Raw genomic sequence first — 20,513 nt, 5'->3', positions numbered from 1 at the left:
CGATCTCTTTCTCGAGTCTCTAGCTTTAAAATCATCATGTTTTTTCTTTTTACTTAGTTCCTTAGCTTTATGTGCTCGATCAACCAACACAACAAATTTTTTCAGCTCAAGAATTCTAACTAGAAGCTTAATGTCCTCGTTTAACCCTTCTTCAAACCTTTTACACATAGCAGTCTCGGTCGGAATACACTTTCGAGCATATTTGCTCGGTCTAAAAAAATCCCTCACATACTCTAACACAGTCATATGACCCTATTTGAGATCAAGAAATTCTTTACGTTTCTAATCCAGAAACCTCTGACCAATATATTTCTTTCGGAACTCAATTTGAAAGAATTTCTAGGTGATCCACTCTCTTGGCACAATAGAAATCAACGTGTTCCACCATTGGTAAGTCGAATCTTTCACTAACGATACTGCGCATTTAACACACTCAGCCAGTGAACAAGATAGCTCATCAAAAACCCTGATTTTATTCTCTAACAAGAATTCAGCTCTCTAGGGATCATTTTCAACAGTAGCTAAGAATTCTTCAGCCCTGTACTTACGTATCTTATCAACAGGCGGCTTACTAACTCAGATTGGTTTTATACCTTGAGGAATAACGAGAAATGATTGGGGAGCAGGAGGGGGTGGAAATTGTTGAGCAACCAGGTTCATCCGTACAAACTCGATGAACCATTTGTTCATCATCTGGAAAATGGCTTCTTTAGCCTCTCCTCCCCAGCCCTCAGATACGAGCCTTGTGTCGTTCGACACTACTTCATGAACAAAGGCTTAAGCGTTACTCTCTACTTAAACTCGGTTGGATGTCATTGCTATATGAAAATAGGTTTTAAAATGGTAAGGAGATATCACACTATCAATGGTTAATGGCATGAATAGCTAGACTTGTATATGCTACGTTCAACCTAAGAATCGACTAAACCGTAACTCTGATACCAATAAATGTAACACCTCTAACCCGAATCCATCACCAAAATAGAGTTACAGAGGATTACTGGAGTTTACAAATCAAACGAATAGAAATTTCAAACATTTCAAAACATACCAATATTCATATAAAAACCAATCAAATTCATTCATATTGTCCCATATACGAGCCCTCGAGGCCCAAAATATGCATTAAAAACAAGTCGGGACTAAATCGAAAACTTGGAGAATTTTTTGGAAAACATTGAGAATTTTCAACACTGTAGGGGTCACACGGTCGTGTGACTCACACAGCCAGGAGACGCGTCCATGTCTCAGGCCATGTGGCCATTCGAAATAGGGACACATGACCATGTACCAGCCCGTGTCCCTGCCCATGTAACTCTCAGACTTGGCCACACGGCCAAGCTACAGGCTAGCGTGCCAAGCCGTGTACCTTTCGAAATAACCTCACACGCTCATGTTCTAGGCCATGTAATAGTCTGACTTGTAACCCTTTGAAAGCTACAGGGGACACATGACCATGTCACTTGACCGTGTGTCACACACGACTAAGACACACGCACGTGTCTCTACCCATGTGGACGAAAATAGGTCATTTTACAAGCCATTTTTCTTACCCAATCTACCATGTACCTATAAGCACTTTTGGACATAATAAGACATCCAAAACAATCATAAACAAGATATATAAATATATTAAATTTTCATACAACCAATCTACCCTTAGGCACCTTAAATGACAACATGTAAATATGTTCAATCATGCACTTTATTTGTCCAAAATACCCAACTATAGGCACATTAGTATCAATACATGACATTTGGTTACATTACCAAAGCATACAGAATGGTACCAAATAACCACTCAATCAATAACCTTAACATACATATGTGTCTTCTATATCAAAATACCAATTCACAACAAGTTACAAGACATATATAATATGCAAATTTGACTATTATTTCCCTTTCATCATTCAAACATAGTAAGCAAATTATCAACCATATTAAGGCTAATATTTCCATGCCAAATCTAAGCTCATAACATCATCAAGTGCCAAATCACAAGCCAAACCAAATGGTCATATTCACAACCAAACATATAGGCCAACATTAGCCAAAATCCCTATACATGCCATTATAACTAAAATCAAATATCCAAAAATACCAAAAGAGCTAGTGGATAGTGTGATATAGCTGTAACAAGTTTCCAACCCGAACAAGCTTTTGGTTCACTATAAAACACAAAAAAATAAGACAAAGCAAGCATTTAAGCTTAGTATGTTCGTATAACTTAGAATATAACTTACCATTTGATCAAGTAATAGGTAAGTAACAAAGCATATCCAAACACAATTTTGACAAATGCCTAAGCACATATAACCAACCATATTAGCCATGTAAATACATATATGAACCAATAATCATGGATGAGCTCAACAATTAATCAAGTTTCATATACATGTATCATCCATTTCATATATCTATAAATCATGTAACATTATTTATTACATTTCATGTGTATACCTGTAATAGTTCGTATCGAACTCATATCATTTTGTATTAGAACATTGCCCGTTGAATTGTTTAGAATACCATTGGATACCCGGGATAGTTCACACATAGTGTGCTAGCTCATATAACTGTATCTGTCAATTCATGTACAAGTATGCTCATACGAGCTGTGAATCGGTATGCTAATTTTAGTTGTATATTGGTATGCTCTCATGAGCTATAAATCTGCATGCTCTCACGAGCAAGGGAGTATCCGCAACACATGTAGGATCTCAACCAAATCGGTAACCCTAATGACATGTCATTTGTATCCTACAGATTCTTATGGTTCAAACAGGGCTCGGTAATTATCGTACATCGTTGGATATGCACTCGACAATTATATATGAAAAATCATAACATTTATATATTTTAATTTAAAACATATAAACACAATTTAATTACACGAACTTACCTCGATGAGTATACGTAGATACAGAGGCGATTAATTTGAGACCCTCTTTGACCCGATCTAACTCCTTATGAGGTCTAACTAGATCTATACGGGTAAATTTAACTCAATTTAACTCATAATTCATTCAATATAATCCAAAACATATTTTTGGAAAATTACCATTTTGCCCTATATTTTTAATTTCTTTGCAATTTAATCCCTAGCTCATAAAAATGGAAATTTACACAATTTCACCACAACCCACTATGGTCGAATATCAATTAGGTCCCTAGCATGCCCTATATTTAATTTATTTCACAATTTCACCATGTAATATTTTATATTTTTCAATTTTGTCCCTAATTGACAATTTCATCAAAAATCTCTTTACAACAGTTTTTTATCTAACAACAACCATTCAGTTTCTATCATCAAACTTTAAAATTTATGTATAGTCAAAAATGGTAAAACCCTAATAGTTTAACAGTTTCACAAATTAGTCCCCACGCTAGTTAGATTAAGCTACAATAATCCCGGAAACATAGAAATCATTAAAAACGGATTAAAAATACATACCTAATCAAGGTAAATAGCTTAACCAAAACCTCAAGCTTCTATGGCTATAATTTTCTCTTCAAATTCGGTTGATGATGATAATGGAAGATAATGGTTTGTCTTATTTTAATTAATTATAATTTTAATTACTAATTTCCAAAATTAACCTTAAAAATTTATCCAAATTTCAATAATGTCAAACCGTTACAATCTACTATCAACTCTAATGGTCTAATTACCATAAAAGGACTTCAAATTTAAAGTTCTATAGCTATCTAAGACCTTTAACTACTAGAACACAACTTTTGCACTTTATGAGATTTAGTCCTTTTATCAAATTGAACATGTAAACGGTAAAATTTCTCAATAAAATTTTTATACAGTATTACTATCATACTGTAGGCAATAAAATAATAATAAAATAAAGTTTTTTACTTCAGATTTTTGGTCCTAAAACCACTGTTTTGATTTCACTGAAAACGGGTTGTTACATTGGGTATGAACCTCGAAATATGTACCAATGTTTCGTTGTAAACTTTACTGTATTACAATTTGACTCGTGCATTTGCTGACACTGTTGATTTAATTTAATAAATTTTTGGTGTGATATTTTTACTATAAATGATAACATGTTTATAAGCGATCAACACCTTGTTATGCCCCTTATTTTTACAAAAATCTAAATGAGTACAAGGTGGTCTATGATGAAATTATTAATTTTTTTAACCAAGGACCGAGGTCATTGTGTTCGAAAGTAGGTGATTTGGTAGCCATTACAATTTTAGCAATCAATAAAGACCTTAGAAGCCAAGATGTGGATGTGATTTATTAGAACAAAATTATTCCTTGCTCAATATTTCATGGAAGTTACCCGTGATCGTGCTCTTTTTCTATACAGTATCTTGCAAGACTGGCATATTAAGGTGGGATGATTGTACTTATGAATACTATATGAGGCCTTAGTGATGTAGAAATAAGGAAGGTGAGAGAAGTGGATACAAGGTGATGAGCTAAATGTATATTTGGGGGAGTATTGGGAACAATATAATATGCCAAATTATTTTCATGCTTAACTCGTTTTGTCAAGCCTGTTCTTGAATTCCAAATCAACCTAAGCCACAAAACGTTATAAGCTGAGAAGCCCTATGTAACCTAGGTAATACACTGCATGGATGAAAATTAAAATGAAAATTTCTTTCTTCCTATATTATTTGAACATAAATGTATATTTGTGTATTTTTTTAGTGGATAATTATGTTTCACATTCTTTGATTTGTTTGCCTTGTAATTTATTGAACTAATCTGTCTAGTTTTAAAAAACATAAGTCAGTTATCTATTGCACTAGAATTAAATGTTTAGATACATTATCTTGTTTATATGGATCCGATTCGGTTTGCTATACAAAGCATGCCAAAGTATTTTTTTTTCTTTATGTGTCTATTTTTTGGTTTTGTTTATTGTTTATTTTTATTTTGCTTGCTTGAGGACAACCAAGGACTTAAGGATAGGGCTATTTGACCTGACGTCAAATGTAGTAGTTATTTCGTTCTATTCCTGCACTTAATGAGCTTGTTTTCTATCACTGTTAGTATTATTTATTAATTTTTTGGTATTTAGTAGTTAGGTAGTAAAGTTAATAAAATAAGCATTTTTATGCATCTTCTACCATTTCGATGACCCGTAAGGTCATCTTGGGCCTCATGAGTGACTAATGAGCTATTTAAATGTGTAGGAAGCCAATTCAGGTCCAAGAATACTAGGGACAATGACCGGGTCACAAGACAAGGGAGCCCAATAGAATAACAAAGCTGCCAAGGCTGGGAAAGCACTTAACGTCGTGACGAGGAGTTCTCTCTCATCATGACAATGCGATGAAGATGGGAAGGATTTAACGATGGTGACATTGTGACAAGGAGTCTTCCCACGTCACGATGACGCGATGATAACAAACTAAAAATGAGTTGAATCCTTGGACAAAACTATTGGGATATTCCCATATTTAGACCCTAGCATTTATCAGAATATTGTATTAATTAATATCTAAATGTATCTAGGGTTGAGTGCTTACCAAGTAGCCCATTTCCTAAATAAGCAACCTTAAGGTTAGCAAAATTGGCGTGCAGACTTCGACAAATAATTTTTACTATTCAGTTTTCTTTGTATTTTCTTTTCATGTTTGCTTAGTCGAAACTTTTCCATTCTGATGTGAAGACAATTGCAAGCGGAGATTACTCCGGAATTCGTGCTTCAGTATATATTAATGAGCATTCTCTTATCTCTTCTTTTTATTCTTTTATTTATCTTTCGTCAATCTGGCCAATTGATGTTTGTATGAATATTAAAATAGATTATTGTGTTTTACTCTTATCTTGCATGATTTGATTATTAAAATAATTTATCTATTACGTGATTATTTATCTAACATTGGTTGTTTATTTAATAGTACTTGGTATATTAGGGAGTGACACCCCTGGTATAATATCGAGACAAGTGAGACCGAAAGGGTACCCTGTCATGTATAACTTGTGCCATGCGATAAGCCTAGGAGGATATCTATATACCTAAGAAGAGATCGGAAGGTAACCTAGGTGGTAACCTTAGTGAAGATGAGATCGAGAGGGTATTAATAACTAAGGGTGATAAATAACTCAATCAAGGATAATTAATTATTTAATTAGATAATTAGGGATTTAATCGATCATAGACTAAAGGTTCGCATTGTTAACACTAGGGATAGGAAATTCCCTTAGATTAATTTAGTTTAGTTAATTTAATTAATATTTCAATTTGGGTTAACACTACAAATTCGTGACTTGACTAGATTAGTAATTATTTTCTAAAATTAATTTAATAATCATTTATCCAATCTGCAATCCCTTGGGTACGATCCTCGAAATACTTACTGGTGTTCCGTTGTAACACTTCTATATTACAATTTAACTCATACGCTTTGACTGGTACACTTGCGGATGTGATATTTTTACTATAAACGATAACACATTTATAGGCAGTCAATTATCCTTTATTGGACTATGGATTCTAATATTGTAAACGAAGTAATGCCATGCAGAATTCATAAAACCAATGTACAAGCTTTTAGTTCTTTAGTTATTTGAACTTGAGCTTTTAATACATGAAAATATACAAGTCACATACACATATTCAGACACTTACTCAGAATTGAGGTAAGTCACATTATGGATGTCACAAGTGAATTAATCCACAAATAAATCTAGGATTAATTAAACTTGGGTCTTGTCCGACTAATTGTCAATCCAGACAAGCACATCTATATATCTATCTTCTTAAAGTTATACCCTTCAATATCCAAGACAAGTTATCACTTTTATTGGACTTGATAGGCATCATAATAGTCCTCTAATTGATTTGCTCAATAGTAATTCATCAAACTATGGACATTTTAGATTACCTACTAGGACAAGTGGTCTTCTCGTATTACGATCTGACCAAGTAATGCAACTTAGTATTAGGTCAACATTAGGTAATTAGTGAGCCAAAACTTTTATATATTTTTTTTGTATGCAAAAATAATTAAGGAAAAATACAAACGATATTAAAGTGAATCATGAAATTTTACTAAACCAATCTATTAAAAAAATTAAAACTACAAATGACAAATAAACTACTCTGAAAGCACTAGATCTTAACACTAACCCTCTCCTTCCTACTTATCAGTTATCTCCATGACCCTCTAAGCACCACCTTTAATATCTCCACCAGCCTTTACTAATCTTCCTTCCATGCAACATAAGCTCCACATCTTCTAGAAGCCCCCATTTATTGTCCAGACACAAACAATAATGAACAAGGAACATCCAAGGCTTAGGCACCAAGCCCAACAAACTTTAAGCAACTACATCTCTATGGTCATTAGTCAAGCATACAGTAGGGCACCCTTACATCTTTAATTACAAGCCCTAGCCTAAAATAATTCAAGTTGATTCCAAAAAACCAATACCTCCATACCTTTCATGTAACGCCCCAAATTTGGCCTTAGAAGAAATAGACCTTGAGCGTAGGAGTACATAAAAGTTTATGTGTGCAAGGAAATAACACAATTGACTATCTGCTTTAGTGGGTAAGTGATCTAGCAGTGTCTGAGAAGTCTTGGGTTCAAATCTAGGCTTTAGCAAAAATTTCAGTTTTTCCTTTAAGTGAACCATGGCGTTGGCTGGAAGGCCTTATAATTATTTATGGTTAAAATATGACAAATGGAGCATGTGGTCTAGTGGCAAGGTGGCGTTAGGAGTATGCGTGTGGTCTGAGGTTCAAGTGAGGGTGTCTATAGAATTTTTTGGTTGTTTCCTGAATAAACTTGGATATTGGAGTGAAGGCTTTATAAAATATTGAGGATCAGTTATGACATAAAGAGCCTATTGGCTTGATGGTAAGTGGCGTGATAAAGCTTCAAAGGGGATGGTGTTCGAGTCATGCTTGGAGTGAAGAAATTTTTATTTTGCTAACATGGGACGACAAGTGTTGGAAGGAGATTCGAATTCTGTTGAGTGAAAGTTTGAACTGGTCTTGGAGTTGTTATGGAGTAAATCAAGGAGGGAAATGGGAGTGATTTGTGGAGATTTTCTAGGAATTTGAAGTGTAAGGGGAGTTGTAGTCCAATTGGGTATCTTGAGTAGGTGAATTCAGCTAGGGGTCCTTTGGTGTGTGTATTTGCGGCAGTTTGAGAGCTTTGAGGGATATGATTGGCTGTGCCGATTGTAGTTTTGGTATTGTCCTTATTGCTTTCTTTGATTTTTTAAACCTCTAAATCCTTCCCTTTTCTCTGGTGCCGAAATTGGCAAGTGACCATTCGGGTTATTTTTGTACTTCTTCGTTTCGTGAAATATCGAAGCTTTGTGTTGCATTTCCCAAGTCTCTTTCTTCTTTTTCTGTTTCAGTGAATCAATTATTTGTGAGTTTTCTCTTCTACCTTCCCCACTCTGGCCGAATATCCCTTTCTTTTTTACTCTACTCCTTTGGGTTTTTTTCGAGTTTCCCTTTCATTGATTTAAGCTGAATATTTTCTTCTCTTTCCCTCTTCTATTTTCGGTTTCTCTTAAAGGAGGTGGAAATCTGCTCCGGTATTCTACTGTTTCATTGGCTGAATATTTGGTATTCCTATTCCTTCTCGTCCGTTAACTGTCTTTCTCCTACCGATTGGCTCTGCCCAATGCGAGTTTCTTCTGGTGGATAGGTATTTCGGTAAGGAGAAAAGTAGCGTTGCAAGCGTGTAAGTAGTGTGTTATTTGGTAATCTATTAAGGTTCTTAACAAGTGATCATGTCGCATTGTTTTGACAGCATCCAAACGTATTGAACTCGACTTATCTACGAATTTGTAAGATTACATCGATTGAAGCAGTCGAAGTGTGGATCATTTCAGGATCATTCATACCAGGAATCCAAAAAGGTGTGTAACTATTTTCCGTAATTGATAATCGGCTTAAAAGCTGAAAAGGGTGTGTAACCATATACCAAATTTGTTACTGTCAAACCCCGAAAAAGTTTGTAATCACACTATCTCTTCTGTGAATCGACAAAAGCCGAAAAGCCGAAAGGCTGAAACTTCGGCACTTGGGACCTCGCGAGCGTGCAATCGCTCGTGTGGTGAATTGAGCCCACAAGTCATGGGTGATAGATTGTGGTGGCCGCCATGAGCGTTCTCATGGGTTTGGGCCGATCTAGGCCTCGTTTGGCTAAACAGGCCGTGTGGGACCAACGGGCTCGTGGCCCTATACGAATAAAATCCACGACAAGTGGCAAATACTGGACTGGGCTATGTAGTTCGCATAGCCGTGGCTGAAATTGGGCTAAGTGAGCCACACGAGCGTGTGGGCCCAATTGGGCCGAATATTGGGCCTTGGGCCCATTTACACCGTTATGACCATTTAGGTTATCTATGTCGCTCGAGGCGAATGTAGACCTCGGAGAGGTTGTTATCTGCACCGAGACCCCAAAGTAAGTAAGATGGCTATAATGCCCTTGTAGGGTAAAATTATCGAAATACCCCCAGTTTGTAAAATTACCAAAATACCCCTAATTTGTAAAATTACTGAAATACCCACAATTTTTAAAATCATCGAAATACCCCTAATTTTTAAAATTATCGCAATACAACTGATTTGTAAAATTATCGAAATACCTTTGGTTTGCAAAATTACCGAAATACCCTCAGTTTGTAAAATTACCGAAATATCAAAATACCTCTGTAGGGTAGGATTACTGAAATACCTCTGTAGGGTAAGATCACCAAAATACCTCTGTAGGGTAGAATTACCAAAATACCCCCAAAGGGTAAAATGACTATTTTTGCCCTTGAGGGTAAATGACAGACTTATGCTATGATTTGACTGATTTAACTATGATTGTATGACTATGATTTGATTGACTTAACTGTGAATGATATGATGATTTGTGGGTCAGACATTCTGGATACATGACATACTGCATCGAGTTAGGATATTGGTTATGGAGGAAGTAATGTTTTGATAGGGTTGCATGGGTCGCACGAGAAGACTATGGACCTAGTAATAATCTGTTAAAGTCACACGGCTCGTATGAGATGAATGTGGACCTATTGATGGCTTTAAGCCGCGTAATTTGATTATGGCTTTGTGCCAACCTAAATATGGCTCTGTGCCATCGTGATTATGGCTTTGTGCCAATCGTTTTTACCTGTGGCTATGTGCCTAGCATATATATTGATGACTTTGTGTTGATCATAATTACCCGTGGCTATGTGCCGATTATATTACTGTCGCTGATGGCTATATGTCAAACGTATTACAGTTATCAATAGCTTTGTGCCATCTTGATTATGGCTCTGTGCCATCCTAATTATGGTTTATAACCATTCTATCTATGGCGCTGAGTCGTTCTATTGACTTAGTGCGCAACCGGTGCTAAGCTTGGTGTGTTGGCTATCTTATCCCCACTTAAGTGTAGGGTTGGTACGGATGGTATGTTGGCTGGATCGGGGTGGGATGCATCCTCATACTGTTGCATATTTGTTGATGAGATTTTTCACTGTACTGGGCTTAAGCCCACGGGTTCTGTATTGGTTTGGGCTAGGCCCAATTGATTCTATTATGGGCCGCGACCCAAATGACATTGTTTTGGGCTTTGGCCCACATATACTTTGAACTGAACTATACTGTTACTGTTAAAAGGCTTAGGCCAGACTGATTCTGTTTTTGTATACTGACTGTTTCTTTAGTAAGGGGATTACACACTGAGTTTTCATAACTCACCCCGTTTTTTAACCTTTCAGGTAATCCCCAGAGTTAGATGGTTCGGAGCTTCGAGGGACTCGGAGAGGGCCACACAACTGCACATGTTTTATTCTATTTTGCTCATTTACTTAAGCACTTTGATTTTGATTCGGGTTGTAATAAGGCCTCTATAATTTCTAGATTTTAAATTTGGGATTTTATTGATTGTGATTTATATATGCTAGAGGTAGAACACGGTTTTCCAAAACAATAACTATTTTCAAACACTACGTTTCTGCGACTCAACCATTTTTAAAATATCACATTTTCGTAAATCATTTATTTTAAATTAAGCTTCCGCAACAAATAAGGTTTTAACGATAATAATGTTTTAAAAGGGAATAAATTTTTAATAAACCACGATTGAAATTAAACAAATAGAAACTGAGGTTTTTTTTACAAGTTTTAAATTTCAAGAAGGGTTTTCAATGAAAACATGGTGTTTGAGAAACACTTCAATGTGGCACGCCAGATTTGGCCCTAACGTCTAGGCCAGGTTTGGGGTGTTACATTTTAGAGGGTAATGTTACAATGTACAACAAGAGGACTCCCCTTCTGTAAGCCATGGAACTGCCTTGGAGCACCCTTGTCAGCATTTAAGGAGGGTTTGAATACACAAATGTCATCCGAGGGTATGCTCCACACGAGTTAGAACTCATAGTCTTCCCTAAACTTCAACTCTACTAGAATGTAACTATGCTCATCCAAACGTATGCTGTTGGCCTTTCAAAACAATAGATTAACCATAATTGGCCCTAGACGTTTCCCTAAACATAACTGTCTAGGTTGTATAGTCTGGTTAAGCTACATGAGACCATACAAGTTTTGGAACGCTCTAATATAAAGAATTTCCCCTCGATCGTGGCAATGAATTAAGGACCCGATTATTATCCAAAAAGAGGACCTCATGAACTGTCTAGGAGTTGTGCGATAATAGTTGAGCACTTGGAAAATGAATGGGTGAGTAGGCAAGTGAAACCTTGCCTCCAACACGTACAATGGAAGGTAAAATTTTGGCCTTCCCCCATTATGCTTGGGTCCGATTACTGCACTTAAGGCATATTTACCTCTTGGAATACTAAAATCATACTAGTAATTATCCAACTGCAACCTATGGCAAAGTAACGATCACTGCGTATCATTTTTTTGGTGCACTCAAATGAACGTTTGATCACCACCTACCTTTCCAATCTTGAAGAGCTCTTCAGCTTTCGACTAATACCCTTAGAACTACTAGCTCATCCCTATATTTCCTCCAACCATGGTCATCTGTCTAAAAAAAATTACAAACTTGAAAAAGACATAAGAAAATAAACCCTTACCCTCAAATAAAATCACAAGTTTGATCAGAGATTAAATGGTAAATAGTAGAGAAGAAGATGGATGGTGAAGAAGAAAGGAGTTTCAAAAATTAAGGAGTTCAAAAACTTAAGAAATTTCAAATAATAAGAAAATGAATTTAGGGCTCATCACTTAGGGATATTTAAAGGTTTTTTTTCAAAACAGTAAACTTTGACACCAACAAACACAATGCCTCACAAGCTAACCCCAATGAGCCATGCATCGCGTGATGGGACATAATTCTTCCCCCATCATTAGCACTATTTCCCAATAATGAGTTGTAATGCTTCATCATCAATGTACCCATGTAAAACGTTCGGCATGTATCTTTTTCCCCTAAAATGTCCCCATCATGCGTCAACAACAAAACTCTTCACCCCTTAACCATATGTGAAAGGCTTCATCAAGGTTACCCATTATGATTACTGACCCTATAAAATGTTTAAAGGTAATTCACTATATAACCTATCCCTCGATTGGGTGCAATTATTATACCCTGTAGTTAAGCACAACATGTGGCAAGTTGTGCAATGATTCATGCGTAACCCTTTTCAAACCTTCAACGACTCAACCTATAAATGGTCCATTTCTCACCCCTTTATAATGTACCCCTTGTTAGATCACCTATCTGTAACTGTCACATATGACCTCAAGGACAAGAGTGTTAGAGCAGGATAACCTATGATACTGGAGAGACCATAGAGTATACACCATGTTTACAATTAACTTGTAACACATGGACACCTGACTAGACCGCACAATTATACAATACACCGCATAGGCCACCAGATGACACTACAAGATAGAGAATGACACACGATATAAGCTAGGGTGCACAAGGATACAAGGACTCCCTCATTCTTCAACACATTTTCTTCCTTCCTGTTTCTCTCCTAAAAAGTATCCCCACCTCCTTCCCCCTTTCCACCAATTATTCGTCTTATCGATATGAACTGGCACTCTCCCTCCACTTGTATCTCCTCCTTGTAGGTAACCTGTATCAACAAACTTTAAATTAAATTAGTCTAATATTAATAATATATAACACCTTAAATAAAGGTTAAAATACATCCAAGATCACTAAACTATTAGTAAGTTTACATTTTGATCACTCAACTTTAAAAAGTTACGAAATTGTCACTAAAACTATACGAAAGTTTTCATATAAGTCACTAGGCTATTAAAATCGCTATTGTATGGCATTATCTATTCACATCTCTTACACAATCGAAAGCTCTCTTTCACTGTATCTTTTATTGTTCAGATTCGTTTCATGAAACAACTTTAAACATCACGAGATTGCAAACCAAAATTCGAACAACTTTCTTCTCCGATCTTAAGCATTAATTGTTAGATTGACTTGGATCTAAGTTATTTTCTTCTATTCGTTGATAGGTATTGATCCACCTATTGATTATTGAATAATCTCCTGGAACACAATAGCTGGACTTTTGTTTTAAAATAAACTTAACAGCCTAGTGACTTAACTAAAAACTTTTGAATAGTTCAATTACCATTTTGTAACTTTTTGAAGTTAGGTGACCTAAATGTAAAATGGGTGTAGTTTATCCTTAAATAAAAGAAATGACCTTAAATTACTACACAATTTTAAGATGATAAAAATTGAATAAAGCCAAAATAAGGAAATATTTATTTTATAGAATAAAAATAGTAAATGAGAGAAAAAAGAAATAGTTGAGAGAATGAGATTGGGAGAAATTTCTTGGATTTTTTTTGGAGAATAAGATGTAAAAGAGTGGAAGAAGGTTGGCGTTTAAATAGAGAGATGGGAGGGGCCACAATGGTAGTATTACTATTTAATTTATTTTATTTCATTTTAAGTTATGTTGACCCAATGATAATAAATTTAATAGTTGAGATTTATTAACTGTTGGGATCCAACGATCAAATTTTTTTAAAAATTCGATTGTGGTAGCCAATATTGACTGGCTAATTGATGAGGCAAACCACACCCTCTAAGATGTGTTTCACCCTAAAAACACATTCTACAAGACGCACTTTTTCACCAAATCAGCATTTTCGAACTATTTTCCCAATTAATCTTAAATAGGTACCAAACACCTTTTTTTTTTAAAAAGAAAGGTATATACTCTTAATTTTGCCCTAAAGCCTTTCATTAACGAAAACCATCATTGATTAGTTTGACTGTTAACGAATGTTGACATCGCTAATAGAGGCATTTATAATTAGACATGTAGCGTTTCATGTGGATAAGCATGTGGATGTAGAAAAAATGGTATCCATGTTTATCAAAATATGGACATTTATTTGTCCAGGTTCATTCTAAACCAAATTTAAAAATTAAAAACTATAAAAATAGTAAAATTTTATAAATTAATTTTAAAATAATTATTTATAATTATTAAAAATATAAATTGTTTTAAAATATTATTTAAAGATAAAAGTTATAAAATTGTCCAAATAGTTTATTATACTTATAGAATCAAAACGTCACGTGCTATTGAGGACTAAAATAAAATTAGGCATAAATATATGTGTATATATATTACATATATATTCAAATTCTTGTTGATGTTTTGTGTCACTATTTTTTTTAAGATACTGTTAGCTCAAATAATCAAACTTAAATTTCCAAGAGGGGGTGAATTAGCTTTTTTTTTTTTTAAAAAGATTGAGGATGCTAGAGAATAAGGATAGAAAAATTGAACACAAGAATTTAGAGTGTTTCGACCCCAATTGTCTGCTCCACTACCCTAGCTTTCCACTACTAAGGATTTTCTCAAATTCACTAATTTGACAACCTTTGAGGACAAGGTTTAACCTTACAAACACCCTTAAGGTTTCTACCCAAACCTTAAGTCAAAGAGATACAAATAAGCAAACAATGAAATAACCCTTACAAGACCAGAATGCTTGCAAGTCAAGCTCAATTATAAAGAGAAACACTTAGGCTAAATGAAAACAATGAAAGCTCACAAGTTTATTTAAAGAAATTTGTTAAGAATTGTAAGCACAAGTATGCTTTTTTATTGATCTTTAATATTGATAATATCTCTTATTGTTGCAGGACCTTTGAAAGCTGATATTTATACCCCCTGATTAATTTCCAACCGTTTTGGTCGTTGGAAAAATGAATAGAGCCATTGGGAATGAAAACACCAGTGCATTTAATTCACATGCAACTACGAGTATCCATACTTGCTAACAAGGTATCAATATTATTTGTATTTAATGCAAAATTCAGTGACTGTTGGAGCTAAAGATATTGATACTAGTGGAATTTTATTGATACCATATGAAAAGCATCGATATTGGATCGATACTTAGCTGAATTGGTTGAGAAACAAAATGTCGATTTGGTACCGATTTTTGAAGGGCTATCGATATTTTGAAAACTATCGATAATATAACACCCCAAAATTCTTTCATTTATGGGTTTGTATTTGTGTTAAGTGATTAATTTGGTTCAATGGTTAAGAGTTCTGGCTGTGTGCCTAAGGTTCTATGTTCGAATCCCTTTTCTTAATTTTTTTATTGTTTTTATCCCCATATTTGGTTGTTCGCTTGTAGTATATCTTTTATTTTTGTTAGCTTATTGACAACAATGAGCTTTTTGGTTCAAAGTAAGGCTTTAGCTTATCTTTAGGTCACAAGTTCGAATCCTATAATGCCCAAAAAAAAATTTATTTTTTGTACTTCTTTGGTTGTGTCGTCCAAAGCAATAGAATGTGGGTTAAATTCAAATTTCTAACAACCTGACAGGATAGTAACAAATCAGATTTTATTTTATTTTTATTTTATATTTTCTAAAAAAATAGGAAAATATCCCTAAAATTACCCAATTTTGTTGTCCAACTCCTCCACTACTGTCATTCCCTGCATTTTTCGTTTTCCATTTTATTTTTCTTGTTTCCCTCTCTAAAGATTTTCTTTTCCTTCTTTCTGCCTTTTTCCTTTTCTTTCAATTTCTGAAATTTCACTGTTGTCATTTACTTTGGCTGTTGCTTGTCGTCATTCTTACCCCATCGTGTTGTTGATTCTTTTGTGTTGATTTTTGTGTCGAGATTTTGGATGAGTAGTTAGTATTATCATCCCTGTGTAAGTTTCGTTGGTGCCTTTTTCATGTAGTAAAGATATTTTCCATGTAGATGGTTGTATTTTGGGCAATAATCCTTGTTTTAAGCATTTTTGTAATCCTTGTAAAGTGAAGTTCGCGAGATACGTAACTCATCGGCGAATTAGGTGTTATTAATCGTTGTTTTCCTCGGGGTAAGTGACCAAATGCCCAGTTTAGGGGCTGGTTTAACTAAGTGATAGGTACCAAATTCAAGTTTAGGTGTTGGTTGTCCTATGTGCAAGAACTTGGAAGCACTGTTGTTGTCTCATAACTGCTAGAAATCAGGTGTGTTTTAACCTGTAGATTCTGAAAATAACACAAAAATCTAAAAATTTCTATGAAAAATTGAAGGAGACAGACGATGCTAAACGGCCTTGTGTCTGGCCATGTGAGCCACATGGGCGTGTGAGTCCACAGTCTAATAAAGCATGCAAGATCATGTAGTCTATAAATCTGAGCATACATATGTCAGTCTTGGTGTGTTTTTTTATCAAAAAAGCTCAAGGTAGGCTAAAGTATTGTGCTTATGTTTTATTATTTGTTATGTATCACTACATGTGGCATGGACACATAGTCTAATTTTGCATATGCATCGGTGTGGGATATGATTATGTGATGGAGGAAGTCTCATTCTGGCAATTTATCTGCACTATAATTTTGGCGGTATTCCCGCAATATATTTCTGGCAGCACAACTGCAATTTATCTGAGTGGCATGCAACCATCTTACGGTGTGATGGATGGATGGGTTTTTGTAGCCCTATTTGGTGTGATTGGTTGGACAAAGTTGGTGTGTAGCAAATGGAGGTAGGATTTTTTATATGACATTGCTATGCTAAGCATGTTATAATTTATTATCTGTCTGTATTGTTATGTGCACATGTGCATGGTTCTAACATATAATTCTGATTATTTGATTCTTTTTTGTGGGCCAAGTCACACACTGAGCTTTATAGCTCACCCATTTTCCTTAATATTTTAGGTAACCTTCAAATTTAGGATTGGGCAGCGTACGGGAGCTCGGATTGGTACTCTCGTGTAAAATTACTTTAGTAATTCTTATTTAAATTTATGGACTTTTGGACTGTTTTTGCGAACTTTAATCATGATTTTCGAATTTTCTAAGTATCTAGTTAACTATTTAAAATTCAACATGATTTCTGATAATTTAAAATTAAGCGTTTGATTTTCTAAGTTAAACAAACCTAATAATTTGTCCACTGCAAAATTTTAACCGGGAATACGCATTTTTACAAAGAAAGTAAATAAAGTCGATAGCATGATATTTTTAAATAAATTAGGTATTATAAGTTAACGTTTCAAAGCCTGTCACACACTTTACGATTGTTAGTTTTTCCAACCAAAAGAATAAAGCAAGTTTTTGTCAAATTTTCGATTTCAAAATAAGTTATGTTTTGAAAACAAACGATCAAAGTTTCAAAATATTAAAGTAACATTCAAGATCCTGCCATAACGTCTAGGCCAAGTTTAGGATGTTACATATTTTTTGGCCTAGAGCTATACTAACTTGTTTTTAAAATAGTTTAACCGATTGAAAAATTCTAACTTGATTGAAATAATTTTAACTTGATTAAAGGTTGATTTAGAAATTTTCTAAGAGTTCAAAGTAATAGGTTCAAAATTTTATCTCTTAGACTTCATTTGAAATATCAATTTGCCAATATAGTTCAATTTTAACTTTTATTCAAAAACACTTTAATTTGTTATATTAAAATATTTTATCAAATAAAGCTTGGTATAACAATCTCCCTTTTGATATAACAAGACATTTGGTAAATTTGTTTTTGAATAAATTGCTCCTTTTATAAAAATTAGTTTCAATTTAAAGCTTAAAAACAACATATATTTAAAAATTTGACATTTATTTTTACTTTAAAAGAATGGTCACATAATTTGCATACTATTAATTTAGCACAATATCAAACATTAATCTACCAATTTACCTTTACATATCAACAACGTACCTTTACTTTCTCCCCATTTATATTATAAGAAAAAAATCAAATAATGCTTAGGAGAAAGAAAATATTTAGTTCAAGAATAGAAATTAAAAAATAAAGAACAAGTGAATTAACATGTGCAAAGAAATGCCCAAAGTATTTTAAAATATCGAATAAACATTAAGATTCAATATATCATAGTTATAGGAAACAACCAAAATAATAGTGCAAATGTGTAACAACTCATTTTTCAGTGGTGTCGGAAATAGTGATTTCAAGATCACAATTTCGATGAGAGATTCCATAGATATGTTTAATTAATATTTATGAGTTAAATATAGTATAATAGTGAATTGTGATTTAATAAATTTTATTAATTAGTCAATTAGTCAAGGTACAAGTGGTACGTATCGAAAGTCAAGTAGTTTTCGAAAATGAGGTTTCAGGACCCCGTTTCTATAAATCGAGCTCGTGAATATTTTTATTAAATATTTACGAAGCTTTTATATAGGTGAATTTAAGTTGATGGTTCATTAAGGAAAAATGACAAAATCGTAAAAATTGTAAAAGTTAATCTGTATTGATTTTTATTACTTAAAAGGCTTAAATGGTTAATGTGATAGGATTTATGAGGCATATACCCTTTTTATTTTGGGTGGACGGTTTAATGCTTGACTTTTGTTTAATTTATGTGTTAAAAATTTATTCTTAAATGAAAGAAAAAAGCATATGTACTTTTAAACATAAAAAGAACTATCATATTCTTCCTGTAAAACTCAAATTCTGCCCGGCCCTCACAAACAAAAAAAATATAAAACAAATAAAAAGTCCAATAAACATAACAGTCCAGTTACAATAGGCCCGTATGGCCCAAAATCCAAAGCCTAATAACTTAAACCCAAAATCTGACCCAATCCTAGACCCAATACAATCCTAGACCGAATTAAACCCTAGCCCGATTTGAAGTGGCCCAATTTGAAATCTCCAGAAACCCCTAGGGTTTCTGGAATAGTCCGCGCCGCAGCTGGGAATTAGGCCTCTGCGCGTGTTGCACCTCCACGTCATCGCGCCTCCATGCACCTGCAGAGGACAAACAAGCAAGCAGCAAAACAGATATAACAATAGCAAAGAAAGGAGCAACAATGTATAATAGATTGACATCAAATAATAGCAGTAAATAGGAAAAAAATGTAAAAAATAGGAATTTTGGTATTTTTATTTTTCTCTATTTCTGCTATAAAAAGATTCGATCAAAATATGTAAAGGGGGACGAAAAAATTCTAAGAAGGAGAAATCCAAATTCTGGAAATGTGATTTCATTTTTTTCTCTCGATGATTTTCTTTTTCATTCTTGAATCTTTTTTATTTATTCATCGTGTGTAAAGAAAAAAAAAAGAAACAATTAACAGTCGAGAAAATTACCTGGTGTTGTTGAATCTCAACCCGCTCCGTCGCGATCGAAGTTCTGGTGAGGCTCGAAAGGCCTTAGAGCGGCCTGATTTCTAAACGGCGCTGTGGCTAGTGTTCGCCATTCTTTTCTAAAGTGGCTATCAGGTTTTTTTTTAATTCTGTTTATTTTGTTTTATAATTAATTTGCGACAACACCGTTTAAAGCATGTGTCAATGGCTTCAAAACGATATCCTGTTGGCCATACCCGACTGGCCCGACCCAAATGCGGCTAGGTCCGCGAGTTTTGGTATTGGAGGGGATATTTGCGCGCCAAGTCCCTTCGCTTTTGTGTCGTGGTTTAATCTGGTCCCTTTTGTTTCTTTATTTTTGGCCGCATAATTTCCTGTTAGTTTCATTTTCGTCTATGATGAAGCGTTGCGTTTTGGGGCAGGGGATATTTTCCCATTTAGTCCCCCATGTTATTCGGACGCTCCATTTTGGCCTTCAATTTTATTTTATTTTCATTTTTTTCTTTTTAATTTCGAATTAAATACAATTTAATCCATACTTGTTTAATTTAATGTACTCGAGTTTTATTTTCTTTAAAATTCATTATTCTGTTTTTTAAAATATATATATATATATTGAATTTTAAATCTAGCATTATTTTTATGTTTAAGCTTAATATATTTTAAATTTATCATCAATATTATTTTAATTTATAATATATTATTATTTTAAGTTTATCAATAACATTATTTTAAGTTTATCATGTATTTTTATTTAAAGTTATCATGTATTATTATTTTGAACTTATCATCTATGATTATTTAAATTTATCATGTATTATTTTATGCATTCTTGTTGTAAATTCTATATAATTTGCATTTATTCTTTAACGTTTTATTTTAATTATAAAATCCTCTTTATATATATTGCTCCGTTTTAAAGTTTATATAATAACACTCTCGTATAATACTATTTTATATAGACATA

General features: G+C 34.0%; 1 long non-coding RNA gene across 1 annotated transcript; it reads right to left on the bottom strand.

Annotated features, from left to right (window-relative positions):
* Positions 1-18,859: 18,859 nt before the first annotated feature.
* LOC105798738 (uncharacterized) lies at positions 18,860-19,727 on the bottom strand. The gene is made up of 2 exons (XR_001135302.2): positions 19,550-19,727; positions 18,860-19,207 (listed from the first exon to the last, which is right to left on the bottom strand). It is a non-coding gene; the product is annotated as an uncharacterized LOC105798738 (long non-coding RNA).
* Between the last annotated feature and the right edge of the window lie 786 nt (positions 19,728-20,513).

The sequence above is a fragment of the Gossypium raimondii genome, chromosome 7 (assembly GCF_025698545.1).
Source record: "Gossypium raimondii isolate GPD5lz chromosome 7, ASM2569854v1, whole genome shotgun sequence".
Classification (NCBI taxonomy): Eukaryota; Viridiplantae; Streptophyta; class Magnoliopsida; order Malvales; family Malvaceae; genus Gossypium; species Gossypium raimondii.
The sequence above is the reverse complement of the archived record's forward strand: the minus strand, read 5'-3'. Positions and strand labels throughout refer to the sequence as shown.